At 49.6% G+C, this 11,562-nt stretch overlaps 1 long non-coding RNA gene across 1 annotated transcript; it reads right to left on the minus strand.

The window, feature by feature from the left end:
• Window positions 1-5,961: 5,961 nt before the first annotated feature.
• On the minus strand, window positions 5,962-11,294 carry LOC132664041 (uncharacterized). Its single transcript, XR_013553369.2, has 2 exons — window positions 10,739-11,294; window positions 5,962-9,342 (listed from the first exon to the last, which is right to left on the minus strand). It is a non-coding gene; the product is annotated as an uncharacterized LOC132664041 (long non-coding RNA).
• Window positions 11,295-11,562: the final 268 nt, after the last annotated feature.

Below are 11,562 nucleotides of genomic sequence, written 5' to 3' on the forward strand. Positions count from 1 at the left end.
GCTACTGTTGGCACCCTCATGGACGAAGACGTTCTTAGTTTTCTGGTTTACTGAGCACACGGCGTAGTGCGAACCGAATTGGGAGGTTCACTTCTTTTCTACATTCACAGCAATACGTTCATAATGTCTTCTGTGGCAGGATATTCACTGCTGCCGAGAGGTGGCACTTCTGTGACAAGGGTGGCGTTGCTCTCCTAATGGTCATCCTATTTCTTCCCGCCTCTCTGAGGTCCTACCTGGCATCCTGTGTTTGGTGCATGTTTGTAGTTGCTGGTTGTGGTTTCTCCCTCATCAACTCTGTGTCACCTTCTTATGGTTTTGTCAGAGGGAGAAGGGCCATGCCCTCGCGTTCTGTCTCTCAAAAATGCCACGTGACAGCATGGCATTCTAGAAGGAGTTGTCCCGACTTTCAGTGTGTGCTATCCCCCCAAAGGCCATGGGAGGTCTACCCCATGCTTCCCTGGCAGACAGAAAACTGGGATCCTGTGACACCGGTCTTCCTGGGATGACTCTTGTCTCCAAGGCACGGCATGGTCTTCAAGGTTAGGACACTTGCTGAACTTCAGGGTGAGGAAAAGCACTGTGGAGGCAGAGAGGCAGATGAGGCACAGGAGGACAATCCAAGTGGCTGTCCAGCTTCCCTAGCCCTCAGAGAGATGAACTATCCACATGCCTTGGTGCCCAGGCTTGTGTCATCACGCGAGGAAGGCCGATGCAGCCCGCGGGGGAACGTGGGCTGGCGAGGCACTCTTCAGAAGGACAGCACCCGTTGGCGGACCTCGTGGGCATGAGCCTTGCCTCACTCACATGGCAGAAGGGGGGTCTCTGTGTCCTCTGTCTGCAGCTGGATGGAAGGAGGGAGCAGAGACATAACACACACTCTTGCAGGTACGCTGTGGGCCCTCCAACACACATCATTTGATTTAAGCCTCACAAAAACTTCCTAGGTGCTAATTATTATTCCCATTATTTTATTTTTTATTTTTTAAGTATTCTGTATATATTTAATGTTTATTCACTTCTTGGGAGACAGAGACAGAGTGCGGGGGGGGGGGGAGGGGCAGAGAGAGAGGGAGACACAGAATCTGAAGCAGCTCCAGGCTCTGAGCTGTCAGCACAGAGCCCGACGCGGCTTGAACCCAGGAACCAAGCCGAAATCGGACGCCCAACCGAATGAGCTACCCAGGCACCCCAGTATTTTTTTTTTTTATCATCCAGGTTGGGAAGAACATTTTTTTAGTGTTTATTTACTTTTGAGAGAGAGAGAGAGAGAGAGAGAGAGAGCGCATGCGCGCACGAGGTGGAGGAGGGGCAGAGAGAGAGGGGGACAGAGGATCTGAAGCAGGCTCTGCACTGACAGCAGACAGCTGATGTGGGGCTTGAACTCATGAACCAGGAGACATGACTTGAGCCACAGTCAGACGCTTAACTGTCTGAGCCACCCAGGCGCCCCATATCATTATTTTAAAGGACAAAACTAAAGCCCAGAATCATATTAGTTAAGAGTAGCTGCTGTAACAAATAACCCCCCACATGTAAAAGGTTTTAAAAATGACAAAGGTCTATTTCTCAGGACATTCATTCATCTAAGTCCCAAATGGCTGTTCCTTCCCAAGGGGAAATCTCTTCCAGGCATACTTCAGAAATGGGGTTCCCTCCACCCTTGAGACTTAAGCATTTTCTAGTCTTTTCCAGTGCTTTGGCCCTTATGGTGAGATCGATTTGAAATTTAGTGAGAATGGTATTTTAGAACTGGAATGAACCAAGCAATAAATAGTCCAAACGCTATACTTTATTAGTTAAGAAACTGAGATTCAAGGAGATTGAGGGATTGGTCAAGGTCTCAAAGCGAGGTCATATAAAAAATCTGTGGGGCGCCTGGGTGGCTGGGTCGGTTAAGCGTCCAACTTCGGCTCAGGTCATGATCTCACGGTCCATGAGTTCGAGCCCCGCGTCGGGCTCTGTGCTGACAGCTCAGAGCCTGGAGCCTGTTTCAGATTCTGTGTCTCCCTCTCTCTCTGCCCCTCCCCTGTTCATGCTCTGTCTCTCTCTGTCCCAAAAATAAATAAACGTTAAAAAAAAATTAAAAAAAATATGTTTGTGCATTCAGTTTTACAGATGTGAGTGAAAATTGCTGAATGGGCCAAGATATAGGTAAGATTCTCCCTCCTCCCCCACAATAAATTAACACACACACACACACACACACACACACACAAAGAAACCACAAATTCAATTCAGCTTTCTTTGTAGATATGAAGCATGGGAGTTCAAAGTTCTAGAAATCCTTGGTATGAATATTTGGGCAAGGAGAAACTAACGCATGTGACTGCACACAATGTAGGAAATGCCTTTCAAGGGAGGTAACAGTAGGTGCTCTTCAATTTTCACCTGTTTTTCAAAATATTTATCTCTATTGACTAAGAGAAAGTGTTTCCAATAGGTGACAAGTAGGGTTTACTGATCGATCATCACAAGAGCAAATCTGATTGTGTCTTACCTTTGCTATTCCCTATGTTCCCATGAACTGCAGTGTGGGGCAGGATAGGAAAGAGAGAAAGCAAATGGTCCCCAGATGTTTATCAGCTCCTCCCCCACCTCACCCCCCCTTCGCCCCGCCCCTGTCCCCACCCCCAGCCCAGGAAAGCAGGAGATGACCCAGCTTGTAAGACTAGCATACAAGGACTGGCTAGAGGAGAGGGGGGTAGTGGACAGAGAGGAACCCAATGTTTTATTTTATTATTATTTTTTAATGTTTATTTATTAAAAAAATTTTTTTAATGTTTATTTATTTTTGAGAGAGAGAGAAAGGCAGCAAGCGAGGGAGGGGCAGAGAGAGGGAGAGACAGGCTCCCTCCCAAAGCAGGCTCTAGGCTTTGAGCTTCCAGCATGAGCCCGACGTGGGGCTTGAACCCACAAACTGAGAGATCATGACCTGAGCTGAAGTCGGATGCTTAACCGACTTATCCACCCAGGCACCCCATAATGTTTATTTATTTTTGAAAGAGAGAGAGAGAGAGAGAGAGAGAGAGAGAGAGAAAACGAGCAGGGGAGGGGCAGAGATAGAGGGAGACACAGAATCTGAAGCAGGCTCCAAACTCACCAGGTGAGATCAGGACCTAGCCAAAGTCGGACGCTTAACGGATTGAGCCACACACGTGCCCCAGGAACCCAGTGTTTTAAGTAGAAAACAACAGGGGCACCTCGGTGGCTCAGTTGGTTAAGTGTCTGACTTCAGTTCAGGTCATGATCTTGTGGTCTGTGAGTTCGAGCCTTGCGTGGGGCTCTGTGCTGACAACTCAGAGCCTGGAGCCTGCTTTGGACTCTGTGTCTCCCTCTCTCTCTGCCCCTTCCCCATGCGCATTCTGTCTCTCCAAAATGAATAAACGTTAAAAAATTTTAAACAGAAAGCAGCAGATAAAGATGAGTCAAAATAGCTCTGGCCCAAAAATGTATAGGGAGGGGATGAAGAAGTGATAGGGTAAATATCAGCCTTTGATTCTCCTCTATCTAGAGCCGCAGAATGAAATCACTTCTCTCCCTAGGAGATTAAAACCCAGTCTCGCTGTCTCCACCGCAGAATGTCTGCTTTTCTCATTAACTGGACTTCCATATGTGGTACGGGATGACATAAACTGTGAAGGGCAACAGGCTGACCAGAACAAAGGTCAGATTGTAATCTCCAAGCATCAGATCTATTTTTTGTCCACACTCTCAACATTCACTTCCTACCACCAAATAATAGGTAGAAGAGAGAATAACAACATAAAACTGTAACAACAATAGGGTGTGATATGCAAGAAAGCCCTGGAGGAGTCTATGTGCCGTTACCAACGCATTTAGGACTGAAATCCCCACCGCTCGTTCCTGTCTGGCTGTGACAGCCTGCAGGACGACCCTGGTGAAACCTGTAACAGTGGGGCCAGGAGACATACCCGGCCTGGTCAGGAGACCATCACCAAAATGGAACGTATGCTTCCTTTATCTGTAGATACAGTCAGCCAGGTTTACGCGATGCCTTTTCTTAAGTGAGAGAAATAATTTGTAAGAGAAAGAGTCATTGGTTTTGAACGCTATATTTCGTCCCTCTTTGGTCGTTTGTGTTTGCCAAATCTACAGAAGTACAAAATTTGAAAAAAAAAAAAAAAAGTGCCAAACAACTCGCGTTGAAATCACTTGGAAGATAGACAGTCTTCCAGAAACTCCCCCGTGTTTTCCTTTAAGTTTGACAAGTGGAGAGAAGTGGGTTTGTTGCCCCTGGGACCACGGGTTACAGAGGTGGAGTTTAAGTCTGAAGTTTGAAGCATTTTGATTCTTATCAATTGTGTAGTTCAAAGTGGAAATAAGTTACATCGATTTCAAGTAAAATTTGTTCCCTGAACTCTCTGGAGTCTTGGGTGATTTTAGTAGTAGAATTCTGATGCTCTCTAATACCAACAAAGGCAAAAACCCATACAAACCATAGCTCAGAGTGGAGAAATCTCAACTACGACAGAACTTTTAGACATCTCTTTTTAAAGGAGCACTGGCCTGAAAGATCTGGGAGATTCGTTATAATGTTCAGACCAGTTTCCTGGTAAAGGTAACTGTGTGGCCGGCAATGAAGTCAGAATGAAAAACACACATAGAGCGCGAAGGATAAAAGACATATTTCTTTTCAGTTGCAGAAGTTTCGTGACCAACTACCTTCTTTTACATTTTAAAGTTTTGTTTTATTTTCCGATTTTATTTGGTTTGTAATACTATTTTCCTTGGGCTTGATACGGCAAATGTGCAATACTTTCGGCTGCTTTGGAGAATAAGATGGAAAACCCTCAGTTTCTAGACAGGAAGAAACAGAGCTCCGCATAAGGCTGAAATGCCATTTGACCCTCACAGTGAAAGCAGCCTGTACATTCCTGCCTGCAGGCTCCCGGAGGGAGAGCCCGCTTGGGTCTCCACAACCCTCCTCCCCTCCTCCTCCCCCTCCTCCTCCCCCTCCTTCCTCCCCAACTTCTCCCAAACTGTGTAAGCTTCAAAGCAGTCCCTAGTAGCTGAGTGACCAAGTCTTGGAAGCTCAACGTTGGGATAAAACTTGGATGTTCTGGAAAAGACTTTGGAGACAGACTGGGGCAGGCGGCAAAACCCAGCTGCATCTAGAAACAGCTCCATTTCAGGGAGGGTTCCTGCGATGATTTTGAGTTGGCAAAATATCTCTTTAAAAAAAAAACAACCAGATAATCTTCTGGCTGCTATGCTGAGTTTCTGTGTGTGTGTTTGTTTGGTATGAAACCATTTTTATAGTTCAGAAAACTTTCTTTAATAAAAAAAGTTATATATTTTCTTCAGTATTGCAGTCCGGGAGCTAAGGTGTCGAAAATGTTACCAGCCAAGAAACCCTATTTGTTGTAACTAACTTGGTCTGATGGCTTGCATTTTTCCTTCCATCTCGCTCCACATTTCTTTTGGTCTTATTAAAAGGATACCCATGCTGACCTCCTGGGTATATTTACGAAAAAAAAAAAAGATCCTTTTGTCTTAAATTCCATTAGTTTCTGAGCCTCTGGAATTTCACAAGAGGTGTCAAATTTAGCTGACCCCAAACTTTTCACTTGAACAGAAATAGAAGCCTAGAGGGGAAAAGCCATGCTGTGTGCTAAGGATATATGACCCATAAAAAGAACTACAATAGAATATTTTAAATGATCTTGTTAAGAGCATTATGGCTCCTCAGAGTTCTGTTTCATTCACCTCTGTTGAGTGGGGTGTATAGAACTTTGTTCATATTTGCTGTGGCTATCTCCTTTAACAACAACAACAACAACAACAACAACAAATCATACCCGAAATGAATTTTCATTCACTAGTTCAATGCTTTTACCAATGTTACTTTTTTTCTTTTCTTTACCTCTTTTGTTATCAGTTGCTATTCATTCACTGATCCAATTCTTTTTTTTCTCTTTTTAATGTTTATTTTTGAGAGAGAGAGAGAGACAGAGTGTGAGCAGGGGAGGGGCGGAGAGAGAGAGACAGAGAACCCGAAGCAGGCTCAGAGCCTGACGTGGGGCTCGAACTCACGAGCCTTGAGATCATGACCTGAGCCGAAGTTGGTGGCTTAACTGACTGAGCCCCCCAGGCGCCCCTTGTAGATTCAGTTCTTAATGAGTGCTCGTCACGTTTCCACGGGGAATAGAAACATAAACAAGACACTGATCCTACCTGCAAGGAGTTTCGTGTCAAGTTCGTAATTTTAAAATTGAAACACCATGTTTCTGATTTTTTGATTCCAATGAAATGATCAGATGTTATTTGCATGGCATGTCTTGAGTGCATCCTACAAATACACATTGGTATTCTACGGCAAACACAAGCTGGTTCTGAGGGACTTTTGCTCAGAGAACTCTCGCTGGTCTTCGGGGTTTGCTCAAAAGACCCTTTGCTATTTCTAGTACAGGACCTGGCACTTGCTGGTGATACCAGAGGTGTAGACCACAAGCTTGTTCTTCCTCAGAGTCTGTGCAGTCACGTACAAGACTGCACATGAGCACAGGAAACCGTCCCTGCCGCAGGAACTCTTGACACAGTGGGGGCAAACGCAGCAAACACCTACCATATGACAAGTTCCGCGACAAAAGTTCGTAACAGGTGCCACGATGGGGGGGGGGGGGTAGCCGCTAGGACTTCGGAGAAGGGGTGTAGGTAGTCTGTGAAAGCTCACCCAGCAGATGACGCAGGATGTGTGTTCTTCCCAAACCCAGTCTCAAGAAATAACTACGACGCTCCAACACACGTGCCTGTGTGAGTCAGTCTAAACGTAACGGCCATTCACTTGCAGATACTCTGAGATTCTAGGGGAACTGTCCTTGGAGTCCCGGACGGTGTAACAGCCTGCCCTCTGCACTCAGAGGGGAAAACAATTCTTGAAGAATCTCTCTGCTGACTTCAGCACATGTCACCACAACTGCATCAAGACTGAGAAAGTCCCATATAAAGTCCTGGAGCGTGCCAGGCACAGCCTGACAGGCACTGGGCGGTCTCAGCCTTGCCCTAGGGGTCTGCCCAAGGGCACAGAGCTGACGGGGATGCAGCCCAGCTCTCGGGACCCTCTGTCCACTGTATGACATCAGTCTGAGTTATTAGAAATTGGCTTTTTTTAGACAAGGGCAGTCTTATGATTATGCAGAATAATAAACTGCTTTACAGGCATCTGAACATTCCTGGCATCTGAAATTCCGTCTCTAGGGATTTCTTCCTCCTGTGAATAGTTGTGAAAAGGGAACACTCCAGCAAGCCTTATCAGTTGTGTATGCAGAGAATATCAGAGGCTCTTATCAGAGCGGGATGTTACGGGGGAGGGGGACTCTCAGGGTGGGTGTTGCCCAGCTGTCACTGGGCAGGTGAGGGAGGACAGGGCTGCAGGAGCAACGAAAAGGAGCTGAGAACCATGTTACCCACCACATGCTTCTGCTCGGGACATGCTCGAACCACTTCTCGGATTGGCCATCGAAATTTGCCAGAACTTTGGTTGTCAATGTGACAGTGGCAATGAGGGAGGGCTGCCTGCTTTCTTTCCTTGTGATCCAGGCCTTAGGTTGTGGACTTTTTGGATGATTCCAGCGGGGTCCTCCTTGTCACCCATAATGAGAACTCGGTACAAAGTGGAGAGAAGCGGGGGCGGGACAGCCTCGCCTTCCCTGCAGGATGGCCTGACCACCGTACCCTGTAATACGACCCCTTCCCCTCAGCTCAGGGTGCCCTGTGAAGTGGGCACACTGGAGACGGCCTGGGAGTGTGGCCCGTTTCTGCTGCTGCGGGGAGACTCTGGGCAGATCAGGAGGGGCCGCGTAGGCGGCCTGTGTGCCCAGAGCCAATCGGCACCGCGAGCTGGGACACAATTAACGGGTAACTCTGTCCTCTTCCAGCCTAATTCAGATGTTCCATTAGGAGTCTTTAGAGTTGGGCCAAGCTAGTACAAATATCATTCTGTTTACCTGACCTAGTTAAATGGATTGTTTTTCTTCTTAAAACAAGGAACTGAATTTGTAGCTATTTTCACCCTATAATTATTGCACATGAGAGCTGGAAGGGAAACTTCTGGTTCTTAATTGCTTCATTTTGCAGAGTTGCAGTGTGCCCACGGTGGCCAGAGCACAGGCTTTGGAGGCCTGAGGATCTGGGTCCTGATTCTCAGGTCTTAACCGTGTGAGGTAGACAAGGTTTCGGTGTCTGAGTTTCTTCCTTTCTAGAAAGGGAATCGCAGCACTTACCCTCAGATTGCTGCAAGGATTACGTGAGGAGGGCAGGGTGCTGTGATCTCTGCTATCGGTATTATCATCATTAAAGGCGCCGTGTGTGCTTAGAAAGACAGGTGCAGGCCCAAAGTGGCCCTCAGCTCTGAGTCTCGTCATTCTACACCGCGTGCCCCGTATTTGTATGTGGCGCTGCTCACAGCCACCCCCTCACTGTTGCAATGAAATCAAACCAAGGGCGCGAGCGGCATTCTTTCCCACGTTCGTTCCGTGTCCTAGGTAGACATGCTCCTGGGACACAGAGGAAGGAAACAAGCTTTAAGAAAACACAAGGCCTGACACGACTTTCAAGGAAGGCTCTACCCTGTCCCTGTGAAACCCGTGCGATGCCCTTGATTTCTCGAAACCTTGGTTTCCTCAGGTATAAAATGGGAATGGCAATCGAGCCGCCATCGTGGGGTGACTGGTAGGAGTGAACACTCGATGAGGGTGCTTTGCACAGCGGCTGGCACGTAGCCAGACCGCCCACATGGAGTTACTGATATTTCTGGTAGCATGCTTATCATCATCATGAGGGGCGCTGGCAGGAAACTGAGGTCACCGTCCTCTTCCATCCGAGCGCTGGGAGGGAACCTCAGCACGCTGCTCCCACAAACTCCACAGAGTCACAACCTGTAATTAGACGGTCACTTGTGAGGAGCTTGCGTCCCTGCCCGTGTCCCTGCTCCACAGGGAGCTGGCTGGCTCTGTGAGGCAGGAATCCCATCTGTTTGCTTTTCCTTCTTGGGTCCTGGCTCCTGACCCAGGCACATGGTAGGTGCTCAATAAACATTTGCCGAACAGATGAATACAGAGGGATAACACATTTTTGTTACCTCTCTGGACCATCTCCTTCTGGGACGGTTGAAAGAACACAAGCTCCAGATGTAGCCTGGGTTCCACTCCTATGCATCTGGCGGACTGTCCTTGGTGGTGCTGCTGACCCTCGTGCCTGGGGCCCTCGGGCGTGCGGTACGGAACCGGTGACCACGCCCGTCCGCCAGAGTCCTTCTGAACGTCCGGGGAAGTAGGGGAACGTCACCTCGGCAATGTCCCCTCCTTACGAAGACATCTCCTTGGAACAGAATTGGCACGTTGTGTGTAGTTCTCTTAATCACTGCATCGGACTTTTAATACCTTTTCCAAAGAGAGGAATTCTCCCGTTTTTCATTAGTTTTGTCTGTATAAACAGATGTGCTGGACATAAATGCACTAAAGTTAAATCCAGTTTCTGAAAACTCATAAAAACTAAATTATGCCAGATTACCAATTTGAGCTTGTATTTCAGCCTTTAGGAGCTGACTACTTGGATTTGCTAAAAACGGGATAGTGTTCTCACTGAGGCATCTTAGGGTGGCTCTCCGGTTTGTGTCTCTTGCTTTTTTATTTTTTTCTTTGTAATTTGTCTGCTAGACTAATCCTGATTCTAGCAAATGTCAAAGCAATACCTCGCTTTGATCCTTAGAGATACACCTCGATGAGAGCAGCTTACCCAAGAATAGGTGTCAGTTGGTCTTTGAGAATCTCCTCCAAAGACCGTTCTTTCCAGGAAGTACCCTCTCCTAATTCCAGGATCCCAGGAAGGATGCCATGACTTGGGCCTCCTCTCTCACTGCCTCCCACCTCACGGCAATGTAGATGGTGACCTGGCACCGGGCACCCAAGGCCATTATGGAGCATGAGGGCGAGGAGGCCCAGGCCCGAACTGGTCAGTCCACCCCGGCCACGCCCACTGAATTTCTGTCCCTGCAAATTGAAGGTGACAGCTTCTCGCACGCAGCTCACAGAGCAAGGCTGCAGAGGTGGCTCGTGAAAACAGTCTGTGGGAAAAAGGTTCCTACGTTTCTGCTGGTGGAAACAAGGACTGTGGACCCACGAAGCGGGTTCCCCATGCTTTACTTGCTGGGACTCTCCCTGGGGAGCCGCCTCAGAAGGTCTCTGCTCCCCCTAATCAGCTCGGACACGTGGAGGCCCGGCCAGGCCCCGGGCCTGTCCAGCTACCGCCCCGCCCCTCCCCTCCCCCTTTGCATCTGACGCGTTTTGCTGCCTCCACGACCCTCACCGCCAGCGAGGCCCCACACCTTACTCGGGGAGGGCTGTGCGCCTTCTGCTCCCCCGCGCGGTGACCTCAGTGCGCCCGCACCCAGCCTGGACCTGGGCGCTACGCCGGCCTCGCCCGGTGGGGGGCGCATTCCGCAGCTCTAGCTTCCCCTCTGCCTCGGGTCCCAGGCCCGGGCGCGACCCGCCCCCGCCCTGGGTCCCAAGTCCCGCGGCGCTGCCCCCGCTCCCGCCCAGCCTCCACCTGCCGCCCGCCCGGCCGCCCGCCTCCCCCGCGCTTCGCTGGCGCCAGCCGCTGGATGGGTCTTGCACTTTGATTATTTGTGTTAACAGTTAATTTAGCACCGTGGCCACGTGTGCCAAAGCTGCCTCCACTTCCTGCGGGCTCCCAACAAATGGCACTTTTATGAGACCTTTGGAAGCGACTCCCGGGCCGTCTCTGGCGTCGGTGGCCTCGGCCTGGGCGCACAGACCCCGCTCCTCTCGCCCTCCAACCTCCGCCGGGCGCCCCCTCTGATCGCGCCACGTCGCAGCTGCGGTCCAGAGGCGTTTGCAGGAAAAGAGCTATTTCTGGCCACCCCGCCCCTGCAGCCGCCGCGCTGTCTGATCTAGCGGAGATTTACGGGGCCGGGCCTGCGCGCTCGGCGGCGGCGCTTTCCCGGACGGCCGCGTGCGCCGGGGGCCTGGGGTCACACGCTGTGCGCTCGGGGTCCTAGCGGAAGGCTGGCCGCCGTCGTCACCGGCTCGGCGCACTCCCCGCCCCGCCCCCGCCTGGGGCCCCCCGTAGTTGCGTCAAATGTGGACACGCGCACAGAACCTTTCGGATTCCTTTCGGCTCCCTGCGACACCCCCTCCGTCCCTCAGATCTAATTCCTCTCGGTCTTCTCCGGGGTGGTGCCTTTTGCTAAAACTGCCTTGATGTCGTGAAACCCGCGTTTTGGCTTGTAATCCCTTCCTAAGTTTTTTTCCGAAGTTTGGTATTTTGCAGCAAGGAGAGCGAAATGGCGCCTCCTGGGATTTACAGGGAGGAGGCCTTGGATACTCATAATTCCGGCTCTTCTTTTAAAGAACCCATTTTTCCCTTGCTTAGATTTTTTAATATGGATGCTCCGGAATACTATTAATATGTAGTCTTTCACTTATGGGGAGAACTCTAGTCATGTTTGCAGCGAATGTTCTGGCACAGAGAAGGGGCTCTGTGAGCTGCTAGTCAGGGCTTAGAAAGAGGGGTCAGGCG

Source organism: Panthera onca, chromosome F2, assembly GCF_046562875.1.
Source record: "Panthera onca isolate mPanOnc1 chromosome F2, mPanOnc1 haplotype 2, whole genome shotgun sequence".
Lineage (NCBI taxonomy): Eukaryota > Metazoa > Chordata > Mammalia > Carnivora > Felidae > Panthera > Panthera onca.